Source organism: Cyanistes caeruleus, chromosome 12 (assembly GCF_971803275.1).
Source record: "Cyanistes caeruleus chromosome 12, bCyaCae1.hap1.1, whole genome shotgun sequence".
NCBI lineage: Eukaryota > Metazoa > Chordata > Aves > Passeriformes > Paridae > Cyanistes > Cyanistes caeruleus.
In genome coordinates, this window is record NC_141712.1 from 9138856 (window position 1) to 9152981 (window position 14126).

Here is a 14126-nt window from a genome sequence, read left to right on the forward strand (position 1 = left end):
AACACAATAAAAGTATTGTTAAATAATTTTAAGCTAAACATCTTGTGCTTGGATTTTTAAAGAGCTCAGAGTGTGTGTCAGATGGGGGATGATCCATAGTGATACAGTTAAAGTGCAGTTTCAGGATGACCTGCTGGCACATCTCTCTCCATTAGAGCAACTTTTCTCTTAAGCTGTCCCCTCTTGTTCCCAAATGCTTTTGAACAAAGAAAACTAAAAAGTTCTTGACAGTGCTATAAAGGCAAGTAACTTGTGCTTTCCCCTCCCTTCTCCTCATTTCAGTATCCTGACTTACCTCTGGATATAGATGTACACACAGGGAGGAGTGGTTTTGATGCTTTCTCCTTCTCCAAGTACCTCCAGCCACATCCTCACAGATATGTCCATTGACCTTCATGGCTGACACGACTTCCAGGTCTGTCCATGCCCTGAAGTAAAATGAAGCAACAAAGCTGTGTTACTGTAGTCCTAAACCAGTCCCAATATAAAGAGTTGAGAGAGCAGAGTGTTAAACTGGTCAAGCTGACCATAGTCAGCTTACAGTTCTGCAAGCCTGGACAAATCATAGGCAGATTTTACTGGAGCAGGACTGGGTTCAAGAGACCTTTGATATATCTTGCCTTTACATCATGGTAAAGAAAGATTCCCCATTTGATGCGTGGGAAGGAAAGTACAGCCATATTCAAAGATGTCTCCAGGTGCCATGGGGAACCTCTGGGGAAGCTCTCACCCAGCCTTTTAGCAGTCACTTCAGTTGACTGCAGTGCCTCCTTGTTCTTCAAGTATCTCCAGACTGCTCTGCAGTATTACAAGCAATACCATGTATTTCTTCAAAAGCAGCAGTAGAGACTAAGCTGAGAGCTGTTGATAATTTCCCTTTGTAATTTCCTTGCCTGGAAAGGGAAACCTCAAGACTTCTGGCAGCGCTCTTCCAGTGCTTCCTTCTCCTCTGAGGAAAATTCCTGTCTGCTGTTTCCAGGCCCAAGGGAAACACAAACAGTTTGCATCTCTGAGTGTGCACACACTATTTGGTCACTAATTCTGAGACCAGCTGTGGTATGAATGCATGGTGAAAGATTTAACTGCAAAAGCTCTTTCTCTGGAGGATCTCCACTACAGTAACATATTACACCAGCTCCATTTTGTAGCTAATGTTTAATTTGTCCATAACTTTGACAATAAACCTGATTTGTGAATATGCATGAACATATCTTAGTATGGTCAATTTATATTTACATTATTAACATAACTTGCTTAAACAAAAAAAGAGTGGTAGATTTGATGAGAGTTTGGAAATGTTCCTTCAAAACCAAGAAGGGCTTGCACCAAAGGTAGAGACAATACTGGTACTGTGTAAAAGTATTGACTGTATTTAGTCATGAATTTTTATTTGTTTCCCTGCTCTCAGCTTTTGAGCAGATACCTCAGACAGCATCTACTTCCTTCCTTCTTTCCTTGTTTTTCTATTTGGATTGCAGACCCATGAAGCAAAATCTTTAATCCAACAGCAGTATAACACCTTGCACAACACAAACCATTTACCTGAAGCTTGGAGCCCCACCTCAGATATACAAAAATGTACAGGAGTGAAGCTACTTAGCATGACGACTGAATGGATTACAGAATATCCAAAGAAGGAAATGCCAAAGACTTTAAATATCATCAATTAATGAAAGAAACTCCTCCTCTCCAAAAGTAATACATAAAGGAATACATAAAATAGCCCTCACATCATTAGAACTCTCTTTCAGCTGTTGCAGTACTGTGCATCCTTGGAAAGCTTAAATGGCTTTTTTATCCCATGAATTAAGAGAATTTTCTTTTAGCTCCATGTGTAATTTTAAATAATTACACATGAATAAATAAATGAAAATCAAAGAAATTGTCTCTGCTTAGAAAACCAGCTTAATTTGGCACGCTCTGCTGCACACTTTTAAATGCTCAGAATTTTTCAGGCCTTGCTTACAACAAATGCCTCCACACTGTGAAAGTAATCTTTATAAGAAAATATTAAATTAAATTTGGCACTAAGTGAGATGTGAAATTCTTAAGTTACCTCCTGAAAAAGGAGTCATCAGGTTCAGATAGGGACTACCATCCTTGTTGCCTCCAAGCACACATTTATTTAGAAAGTAAAACTCACCAAAAACCATCAAGTTCGGTGAAAAGTAAGTGTTGCCACAAGTCCCCCTTGCTCCCTGCAAGAATGCCAGTATGCTTTTTAAACTGCACTTATGAAATGCCCTCATGGAATGGCTTGCACCGATTCAGCTGAGCTATTCCTGCTTCTCCTGTTCCCGGAGCAGGCTGCTCTCCACAGCGCCTCGGCTGACTTTTGCTGCTTTGTGGATCTCCCAGACCTGCCATGCCATTTACATTGCCCACTCTGGAAATAGAAAGGGTCAGATTTTACTGATTACTCCATCCAGCTCCTTTCAGTAGCTATCACAGGACTTTTTGTAAAAGGGCAGTACTTGTGTCCTAACCAGGAGAATTTGTAGAGGGAACCTCAGCTCTTTAAAGCCTTCCCTCCCTGCAGCCTGAGCCTGCTAAGCAAGGGAACAAGTGTTGAGTCTTGGGGACTCACTTGGCCAGTTTGGCCCTCTGGGAGTGTGTCTTACAGGTGCTCACTATGACAGTGATGCCAATTCTTTGGAACAAAAGCAAAACACGAAAGAGCCAAATCAAACCCCAAAACAAACAATCTCCCAAATATACCCACAGAAGGAAACATAAAAAAGTCTAATATAACAGCACACAGTTTCTTGGAAATATAAATGCACAGAGCCTGCTACTAAAATCAAGTGGTTTTAACATGCTTTCTAAAAAAGGAAATAATTAGCAGTTGTCAGTAATCAAATCTACCTAAACATTAGAAATGCTGAACTTTGAAACATTATAATGGAGACATGAAGTACCTCAGAAGTTATAAAGTTCTACCACTTTCAGGACAGCACTTTCAGAGCGGCCTGAACTGCATTTATTAACATTTCAAACCCACGTGAGTCTCCCTGGAGTCCATGGAATCAGCTCTCCGTCTGTACAGGGTTTTCTACTTACAGGAACTAAGGATCTGAGGACCAGACGCTGCATTGGCATGTCCACTTCATTTCAGGAGGAGTCTGACAGTGTGGTATCACTTAAATAATGAAGCACACATCTGGCAGGAGATTGCTGAGGTTGGCTAAGTTTGTACAAGGTCAATTCATCCTCTAAGCTTCTGTATGCTGAAAATGAAGCAAGAAGTTTACATGGCAATCAGCAGAATCCACCGTTTGATTTCAGGGTTTGTTTTCCAAGTAGCATGTCTCTCTTTGTAAATCAGTTTTGATTGTATAGAAATAGGAGGGAAAGGTATTGTATTGCTCTGAGACACATTTTCTGAAATGTTTCAGTAGCTAATGCATACCTATTCAAAAATATGGTTCTTTTTCTTTTGTAAGGAAGTAGAAAAACTACAATGCACCACACATGGCAAATGGAAAACTGCACATATCTCTCACAGATCTACCCCACTACCCTGCTTTGCATGTTTTAGGCTATCCTTAGCAAAGGTGAATAATCCTTTAAGTAGAAATAATACAGGATCAGGCTTTGAAAAATGTATTTAGTACTTCCACTAATTCTCACAGAAGAACAATACCTGCTCAATATGAAATACGAAATCCAGTACCCTAACATATTGTTACCAACTTGCTTTACAGGACTGGCATTAATTCTGATAAAAAGTTTCATTTAAAAATTCTTCCTATGTTAAAAGAAATAACTGGCATTTTTATAAATTCAGTGTAACATAGAAATGAGACAAACACAATGAAAAATTACTTTTATCATTTAATAGTCCACAACACTAAAAAAACAACTTAGTGAGTAAGGATTGTAGGTTAAAACTCAGGTCTCAATGATTTTTCTCATTTTAACAATTATACAGAGTAGGATTTCTCCAAAGGTCATGGAAATCAGCTTGCACACCAGCTCAGTGCTCTTACTGCAAGCTATCTTTTCATAGAAATCTCTGGCATTAAAAAAGGGAAAAAAACCAACAAACAAACAAAACCAAACAAAACAAACTCAAAAAATTTTGCAAGTTTGCTTATTCTCCATGACCTGAAAATACTAACTTCAACATTTTTTTTGTTGCTGTTGCTTTTAAATTTATTGTTGATTTAATGTTGTTGTGGCTTCTTTAATATCTCTATTTGGCAAACATTGATTTTTCATCAATGCTCCAGTCATAGCATGGACCAGCTGCTGTGGAAGTGACAGAGAGATCTCACCCTCACATGCAGGCACATACAGACTGATCAGCAAGATCACCACTCAGTCCATCTCTGACCCTCTTCTTCTGCCAGCTTGACAATGTCAAGTAGGTATCAGGGGAAAAGAGCGGAAAACACTATCAGGACTCTCCTGATGGCCCACCACTTCCATGCCAGGAAACATCAGGGCTCCATAGCTGAGCAGATGTTGATGCCTTTCCTTGTTTTTTAAAAACTAAGAGCCAGACATGGTTAAGGGATAAAGGGTTTTTACGTCAGTATTTAATAAGGATCCTTATGGTGCACCACGTCACCAAGGTGTGATGTGATGCAATGTACACACATGATAGGTCACATATTTTATTGACCTTACAAATTATCATATCTAACAAGGATGCCCAAATGGGAGGCCTATAGCCTCAATGTCACCCAATTGTGTGATATTCCCCCATCCAAGGAATTCCCCCTTGGATGGGCCAGATCTCTAGTTTACAGGGTATGTTCTAGAGAGGACCTTGGTTTCCCAAGATAGCATAGTGTTTTCCAGCCTCCCACTAAGAGGCCTTTAGGATGTTTGGTTTCATGGCCTAAAAAAATACTAGGGCTATGCTAAATTATCAGACTTAAGGAATTACAAGTATGCATGCTAAGAATACTGAGGATACATAAAACATATATAAAAGAACAGGCAAAAAATCATCCTGGCATCAGTGTGACTGGGGCTGGCTCCTTCCACAGAGCAACTCAGTGCTTCAGCCACCACGTGTGATGCTTTCTGCTCTTGTTCTTACTTGGCATCTCTTTCCTGGGCTTCTGTCCTGAAGGGACTGAAAACCTAGAGGAGAATCTTAACAGAGAAATATTTTCCTTTAATTGCTTTTCCCACTGGTCACAGTTTTATATTGCCATCCTGTGAGAAAGATCAGCCTCCCCTACACCCAGGATACTGTAATAGGTGCTTCAACACTGTAACTTCCCATTAAAACAATGGTCTTTTCAATGAGCTGCCTTTTTAAAAGTAATATTAGTTTTATAAGCCAGTTTTTCAAAAAAAGCAGAAAGACCATGGAAAATTCTGATATGTTGGCAGCAGTCCATTATAATGTCAAAGTAACATCACAGAACCCAAATACAATTTTAAGTATCTCTCATCCATGGTGTGTTTATTTGTCCCAGAGAAGGCACAGAGAGCCATCAAGACAGTTTTTTCCTGTGGGGCTCAAGAGCTTCCTACACGCCTTATCACCAAAAAGATGTTACTCATGCAACACGTTACCATGGAGAGGAGCCACTTCACGCTTTGCTCATGTTGCACTTCTTCCCTTTGTTTTCCTACCTTGGAAACAAGGACACTACATTCTTCTATACATGGAAAGCACTGAGCACATTCACTTTAGCAACACTTCTGTTTATTGCTTTTTTCTGTTCAGAGCAGCAAAGGAGAGGTACTGTCAGATCAGTTTGTGCTATTACTTGATTTCCTTCTTTCCTCTAACTTGGTCAGTCACTATTACTTTACTTTCTAAACAGTAAAGGTAAACAGGTAGACAACTTCTCTTGGAAAGCTTGTTGACAGGTCCATCTCCTCCGATGTCTTTCTTCATTACTATTTGGATGGCAAGAAACAGGTACTGCTCCTTTTAAAAAAGGGGTGCCCAAATCTGGAGATGCATGCACTGACCACAACAGAAGTCCAGTAGCAGTTCCACTCCAAAGGCACATAGCATTGCAGCCTTCAGGTCTCCCCTTTTCTGACAAGGGTCTGGAAGCAACTTTACTTTAACAAAGATTATCCTGGAATAATCATTAGCTTAGCTACTTTGTACTGGCTCCTCCATAGTGCAACCAGGGAGCTAGAACTGAAAAATCAGGGATTTTGACAGGTGTTTTATCTTTTTGGGCTTCTGGATAGTGACCAACAACCCCTGGATGCCCTGTCCATGTGTTCCAGTCAGAACATGCAAATCTCTGGGACAAGGTCTCAGCTCTGCAGAGTTACATGCCAACAGCCACAAGGTGACACGCAGAGCAAAACAAATTTGTCCTATCTGTGGCAGAACCAGAAAATCTGTAGCAGTGCCACAAGGACAGAGAAGGACATGTGGGCTTTATCCAGACACCAAGGGACTGGACGTCTACTTGAAACCTTTACCTGCTGTACCTGGCCTGCAGCTCACAGCTCATCTGACTGCTGGAGCATCTGATGAGAATGTGGGTGGAATGGTTGCCGCCACCACAGAGGCACCAGCCAGTCTTATTATTCCACCTATTGCCTGAAAAAAAAACAGCTGGTTGCTTATATTTCCAAAGGCTTTGCTTTGGGAAAAGCTAATTTGTACTGAAACACAGAACCCAGCTGACCATGTCAAAAGGAACACTGGAGGTTCTAAACACTTTTTTTTCCTGCATTAGATCTAACTGCAAGGAAGAAAAGCACGTTCAAGCTGTATCAAGAGCCCCAGTCTGCTTTGGTGTTGGGTGAGATACCCTGCTCCAGCCAAGGATCTCTTGTACAGAGTGTATGTGCAAAATTACTCCAGGCATCTCTTGCATGTTGCATCTTGCAACATCCAAGCATTTTGGATTCTGCTACCCATGAATCTGAGGAGCAAGAAGATAGAGGCTGAGTATCCTGCACTTGCAGCCTGTGCGAGTCAGGAGCAGGACCCAAGCAGAGCATTTCACTACTGGCGAAAGTAGTGGGTTTTTATTGCCAAACATGATCACACAGGAACAATTATCTTTGGCAATCTCTAACAATAATTTTAAAATGTTCTCTTCAGTATCATCACTGAATTCAAATGGTAATTTTATTTTTTTTTTTAAATCCACTGTCATTCTCCTTTTTAGCTCTAATTATCTGGACTGCATCCACACCATGAAGCAGAATTGTGACAAGAAAGCAATCACCCCAGAGATTTCTCAGAAATTTGCTTTCTAATTGGGTTGAAAATGGCTCAGCTTCCTGCATTGCATTTTGCACATAACTAGATTTTCTGTGATCACGATCTATGAAATGCAGAAATGTAATATTGTTATGTATTTGTGTTGTCACACCACTAGACCTTATGGTGCTAGGTGTTGTACATAAATTCAGGCAAAAAGACACCTCCTGTGCAAAAGAATTGAATATTTGAGGGTAATATTAAAAAAAATAAAATATTGGAGAAAGTGGTGAAGAAAAAAACTTTGAAATGTAGGATTTGCACTGTAAGCATGACTCCCTCATGAAACCAAAAAGAAACATAATCTGTTGGTAAATATCTAGAACATTCCAGACTGTTATTTACAGATATGTCACTTATGTTGTGTAATCTCTCTCTCTCTTATTTACTCATGGTAAAATGGAAAAAATACTTACTACACCTTTCTCATGAAGCTTGATTAAATGTTCACAGTGCTTTGCCCTCACTTGCTTGACAACACGGCTGTGAAATACCATTGCTAAAGCCACACTCTGTTATACATATAGCAGATACAGAATTGACTAAGTTAATCTTTTCTGTTTTTAAAGTTTTAACTAAGCAATGCTTAATGAAATTTGCCAGCCTAACTGCTCCTGTTGTCTCTGCTGGTAATGCAAAAGCAAACGGCTGTAAGCACGGTACCCTGAAGGCAGACATTAGGAGTTTCTCTGTTGAATCCAGCAGAGAAGTTTCTTGCATCTCCGTTGAATGCCATCATGCTGTGATTAGTTAATCATTAAGTACATAGTGCTTTTAATTAACTGCCAACTCTGCTTGGGCATCTGTTCTGAAAATCACATCCGATCATGCTTTTCCCAGTCTGTGGCTGTGGAGCTCTTCAATAATACAGTTCTTGCTCCATTCTCCAGCCCTCTCTGCTACAAGACAGCTCAAGTCCAGAGTGTCCTACATGAAATGAAATATAAATGAACTATCCTTCCAAGAGAATAAAAGTAAATGGGAATTAAACAAATTTATTTGCTTCAGTAGGTAATAGATGCCACTATTAAAAAGCAGATCAGGCCAATTAGCATTTTTTCTGGAAGAAAGAAGAGGCTGGAACAGCATTTTTACTCTTCAGTGCCATCACATAAGTTTAACAAATACCCATTTAAAAAAAAAAAGAAAAACAAATCAAAACACTAATCTTTAACTGCAGAATATAATCCTTTCTATTTTATAAGAGGGAGTAAGACTGAGAATAAATACAACAGATTCTGCAAAATATTTCATTTGACTTAGAGTGCACAAAAGATACACAGTGTAAACATTCCCCAACAAACAGTACATTTCTCCATCTATGTCGCTCGATTTCTGTTGGCTTCAAAAAGCTTAATTTTAAGAGTATTTTTAAATGAATCCTAGAATGACTTTGGTTGAAAAGGACCTAAAAGATCATCTTGTTCCAACCTCCCTGCCGTGGGCAGGGACACCTTTCATTATCCCAGGTTGCTCCAAGCCTCATCCAACTTCCAGGGGTGGTGAAGCCACAGCTTCTTGGGGCAGCCCATGCCAGTTCCCCATCATCCTCACAGTTAAGCAAATAATTTCTTCCTAAGATGAAATCAACACTTTTTCACTTTTGAAAGTATCTTAGGTAGCAGATTCTGTTTTAAAAGAGATGGGAAAAAAAGACAACATTTGAGCAAGACCACACAGTGAGAATGGCAGTAGGCAGGGCAACTTCTGCTGGCACTGCGAATCTTGTTGAAAACCAGCTCAAACAAGATCAGAGGATAATTGAGGCCATTTGGTAGCACAAAACGGATCAGGTGGGGCTCTGATTGTGTGACACGGGATTAGCAGTTTCAGACTAAGAGTTTGCTGGGTTCCCTACCCTAAGTAGGTACAGAGGGCTGTACCCCTCAAGAGCTCTGGCCTACAGAAGAACAAACTGGCTACAGAAGACCAGGCTAACAACAGAGCGGGTGCTTTATGGCATGAGAAACAGCTGTGTCAGCAGCCACCTGTTCTATTGTCCCAACTGGAGCTAGTACAGCCAGCCAGAAAGCAACAACAGTCTCAGCAAACACTCTGGTCCAGGTATATGCAAAACTTCTAAGGGTGAGACATGCAGAAACCCAGTGTGCAGAGCACCAAAACACAGCAGCTTCCCTTGCTGCCACTCCCACACCAGTGTGCACCATCTCACATCTCTCATCTCTTGTATGAGTCCAAGCAAGAAAAAAGGTAGAAGTCACGGAGTGCCAATTATTTCTATATAGAAATATATGTCAAGGAAAAGGCCACTCTTTGTCAGGTGCTGAGAACAGAGAAGAATAACCCATCACTAAGATTTAAACTCGTGGTTCTTTCAGGAACAGAGCTGAGAAACTTGAATGTGACACAGAATAAAACACTCCAGTTAAACAATAGCCAGTCTATAGCAGACAGACACGTAACCACTACGGTTAATGTAAAAAACACTCACCGTCAGATACACATTTTACATAATAACCCTTCTTCAACAAGTTCAAAGCAATTCTCCTGTTTTCTTTAAAAATTCCATCACAGATGTCAAGATGTGCCAGTACATAGAAAAGAGGTATTTCATAACAATATAAAAACATGCATTTCTAATTGTTTCCATACTGAACTACACTGAGGGCAGCTCTCTTCTATATGGAGTTCAAGGTATTCCTGGGAACAGGCTATTTTCTGATGACATCATAAGAACACTATCACTCAGGCAACAACCTGCTACTATGGCAACCACAGATTTTACAGATGCTGAATGCCAGAGAGGTTAAAAAACACCATTTGGAGGTTTTTTAGTTAAAAGTTTGCCAATATTTGATGTGAATAGCAACAGAGTCCACTGCAGATGCACAGTGTTGTGCAGGTCTCTACCCATAAGTGGAAATCTGAGAACCATCAGTTATCCCTTCCAGTCAAGGAGCTCCTGGGGTAATTGCATTTTTAGATGTATCCTTAAATGCCACAGCAAAAAGAAAGACACCTGAACACTAACTTTGTGATTTGGGGGAAGCTGGAACAAAAGGACATGCCTAAAATTTTAGAGATCTGAACGTCTGGAGTTTTAATACTCTCAGACCAGAGACCACACAGACTGTGAAGACAGCCTGTTATTATATGAAGACATATCTCTGGGAAAGTGGATTATTTATTTTCCCTCGTGACTGCAAAGAATTATAGAATATGAGATAAAAACATCTGGTTTTGTAAACAATTGCTATCTGTTCTGAAACTACTGTCAGATGAAATCAGTCAGTTACAAAATGTTTTAAAACTAAAAGCCACATGTTACTCTTCTGGAATTTTATGCATTTTACTAACTGTAAGCAAATCTCAGAGGTACTCGAGGGCTGTCAAATTAAAGATATCAACCTGGACAGTAACCTGCCCCCTGCAGGACATTACAATTTCCTAACTTTAATCACAGGTTTGCTCGCCTGGCTTTGTCCACAAACAGTACAGCAGAGGCTTGAAATCAGCATTCCCAGTAAATCAGATTTCCAGAATTATAGAGGGTCATAAACATTCTTAAGGTGTGAGAAACCCCTCTTAAGCTTGACTGAATAGCAGCAGAGTATTTTTAAATTTTGCAGTAGCAAACCTCAACTCACTTAGATTCTTTAGTTGCACCCTCTGCCAGGCTGGAGGGCTGCTTGGGGTGGCCTGGCATGAGAAGGAAGAACAGGAGCAAGAGAGGGGTGTACAGAGATTTTTCCTTGAAGCTTCTTTTCTTGGCATCACCTTACAGTGAAACTCCTTAACAAAAGCTGTTAAAAAAGGGAAATTTAAACATGCAAAACCCAAGGTATACTACTTGTCAGGATGCTGCCACATTTGAACTAACTAGCCATTACTGGCAGTCTCAGAGGAATACCTAAAGCCAAATTATAACACTTGTTTGTGGGGTGATCTCAACAATGGGATATTGAGATACAACAGCAAGCTTTGAGAGTTGCTCCTGTTCTGGGTCTGTATGAAAGTCATCTAAGTCCAGAGCGGTGAAGACAACTTTCAATACAACCACCTACTGTAATCCTGCATTTTTTTTCCCCATATTTATCCTATTGGGCATTTTTTAGTGTTCAGGACATTTCCTTTTTAGTGTAGGAGAATATTAAGGCCATTGCTGAGTTTCATTTCCACACGTTAACCAGTAATCCTGGCTCCTATTGGCAGCAAGAACCCTCTTCACACAATTCTCCCCCATCATCTGTGAGAAAAGAGATGTGGAAGAGGCCAATTACCTTTTGGAGAGAAGAAAATTACTTGCTTATAATTGAGTTCTCTGAGCATGGTGTCCGCTATTAGAGCCACACTCATCCTCCCACCACCCCCTGAGAGATGGGGTTTTATTCCTATTTAAGTTCTAATTATTATAATTAGTCTGAAAAGGATTTGGGAGTTAGGGGCTATGATATGCCATATAGACCCCTCAAGGCACCTTTTTGTACTAACTCATTATGACCAGTTCTAAACTTTACCATTTAATCTAGTCATTCAGTACCCAAGGTCACAACAGCTGAGACCCCCTGAGCATCAATCCATAGAGACTCCCACCTTCAGAGAACTACAATTAAAAGGTAAATAATTCCCTTGCTGCCTTCTCTGTGAGGCAATGCTATAAGTCAGAGAACAGGATCCAACCTCAGCCTAATTACTACTTCAGCAATTCACGCAGTTGCAATGAAAAAGTTGGCAAACGCTTCAGCGTTTATCCAAACAGAAACACAAGGCCAGCTACAGTTCATTTCAAACTGGACAGCACTCTGGCTTACAACACCCAAGTTGCAAACTTTTTCTGTATTACCCAAACTCCAAGAAATTCTAAAAAGCTATGTTCCAAGAAATCCAAATCATCGTCACAACATGCAGGCCGTGTTCTCCACCATACTAACGAGAGATGCAATCCTTTTCTTTGTCTATGCCACCACAAAACTCCTATGGAATCAAGTCTTAGTTTGAAATTAATTGAATAAGTCTGTGCTTAAAACAATTTGAAACACTCAAAGCTGAATTGAAACTTGAACAAATACAAATTCTTAAAAATACCAATGCCTGAGCTGACAGATTCCAAGAAATTCAGCAGATGCTGGTATTTTCCTGAATGATAGCAGCTTACAGGCCAAAAAACTGTAAAGCAAAACAGTTTGTTACAGGACCAGCAGTTGGAGTCATAGATCACAGAATGTCTGGAAGGGACCTTCAGTATCCTCTCATTCCAGCCCCCAGCCTTGGGTACTTTCTGCTAGACCAGATTGCTTAAAGCCCTGTCCAACAGGGCCTTGAACAGTCCCACAAATGGGGCAGCCCCAGTGCATAGAGTCAGTATGTGGAGAAGGACAGTCTTAAACAATTCTATTGAAGATTTTTTTGAAAGATAAATTAATTACATCTGCAAATCAGAAAAATGCATCCACGATTTCACCAACAAAATACAGTGTAACACAATGTAATACTTGACAATTTTACATGCTCTTAACCTCACAAGTACAATCTTCAATGGCTGTATTGAATTCGTATTGTAACAGTGTCTCCCTGAACCTGAATTTGCACCTGAAAGTGCAAGTAATAATGTACACAAATTTCTAGGTAAATAAATACAAGTACATGAAAATGTATACTGATAAATGAATTTTCTTCTCAATACATTCTTAATGAGCAAATAACATCTCGGTACTTTATTTATTATTTATTATTTTATCATTTATTGTAAGTCAATTACAATGTAACACGTGAAGTGTCCATACTGGTTTGGCCATACACTAACATCACACTTGAAGATTGCTCAACTGTAAATCTTTAATTGCAAGCAAGTGCATCCTGTGGGAGGGATTGTTGTATTTATTCTCATTTTCTGCAAGAACTATGAGTGCCATTTCTTCATCCTGAAAGCAAGCTGAATCTCTACCCTGGGATGACACGTGTAGCAACTTGAGCACTGCTCCCAGCCATACAACGTCCTCCTAAGCAGGTACACAATTAAGCACGATTGGTAATCTTTGCTCTAAAATGGGGTCCACAAAATGAATTCTCTTCCTCCCAGACAACATTAGTATCACACTAGGGACCAATATGAAGAGGTTTGCACTGCTGCTGTCTGAGCTCTGTGTTGCAGGTGACAAATAGACTTCAATTTCTATTGTTGCTGGGTCAGAAATATCCTTCTAATTTTCCTAAATTAAATTATATCCTAGCTTCATTTTTGTAGCCAGGTACATTAACTACAAAAGCAATATTTCAGCTGCTCCTATTTCTTCTTCTAAGAAAATAAAGTGGGGGACAACATTGAGGGACAGAAATGGGGGAGTAGGTCATATATTGATATCCTAATCTGGAAATGGTCTTATAGCTGTTCAAGTGGCTAAAGCCCCATATAAGAATTGCAGCAAGACTAAAGATTAGTTCCAACCATAATATTATTTACAGTTCCTGAAAGCCATTTTTTGCTGGTATCCATTCAGCTTTAACTACATTGTTAGAGGCACGCAGATCTCTGGGTGCATCATTTTGAGGACTAAAACCACTTTTTTTCCTCTTATTAACTGAGAAGGTTGTATGTCATGTGCTGTTCAGAGCTCTCCAGCACCATAGGCGAAAGTTAATTTCCCCTCCTAAAAGATGAGGAACAAAATAATATATTTTGTATTTACCACTGGCAGCAGCAAAACTTCACAGAAGGGTACAGGAGCCTGGGAGAACATGCAGAAGCAAAACTCCTGTGGGGATTGTCAGCTCTCTCATATCTATCTCCAAGCTGCTTCCCTCCTACTGCTAAAGACACCAACCATGAGAAATTCAAAGCCCAGTGAAGAGAGTTAAAAGGTGTCCAGGCAGAAGTCAAGCTGCTCCAGGCCTGGGATGTGAGGCCATGGTCCCCAACCCCACCAAGAGTTTCCCTTTTCTCTTACACCACCAGTGCTCAGAG

General features: G+C 40.1%; 1 long non-coding RNA gene across 10 annotated transcripts in view; it reads right to left on the bottom strand.

Annotated features, from left to right (window-relative positions):
- The window catches only part of LOC111934628 (uncharacterized), a 141458-nt gene that overhangs the window by 46485 nt on the left and 80847 nt on the right, over positions 1–14126 (bottom strand). For 8 of the 10 annotated variants that reach the window (XR_015275581.1, XR_015275576.1, XR_015275575.1 and 5 more), the window contains 3 exons: positions 3061–3227; positions 2144–2386; positions 296–428 (listed from right to left, as the gene is read on the bottom strand). This is a non-coding gene — a long non-coding RNA (uncharacterized LOC111934628). The remainder of the gene's footprint in view (positions 1–295; positions 429–2143; positions 2387–3060; positions 3228–14126) is intronic. The other 2 variants (XR_015275580.1, XR_015275578.1) reach the window with 1 other exon arrangement.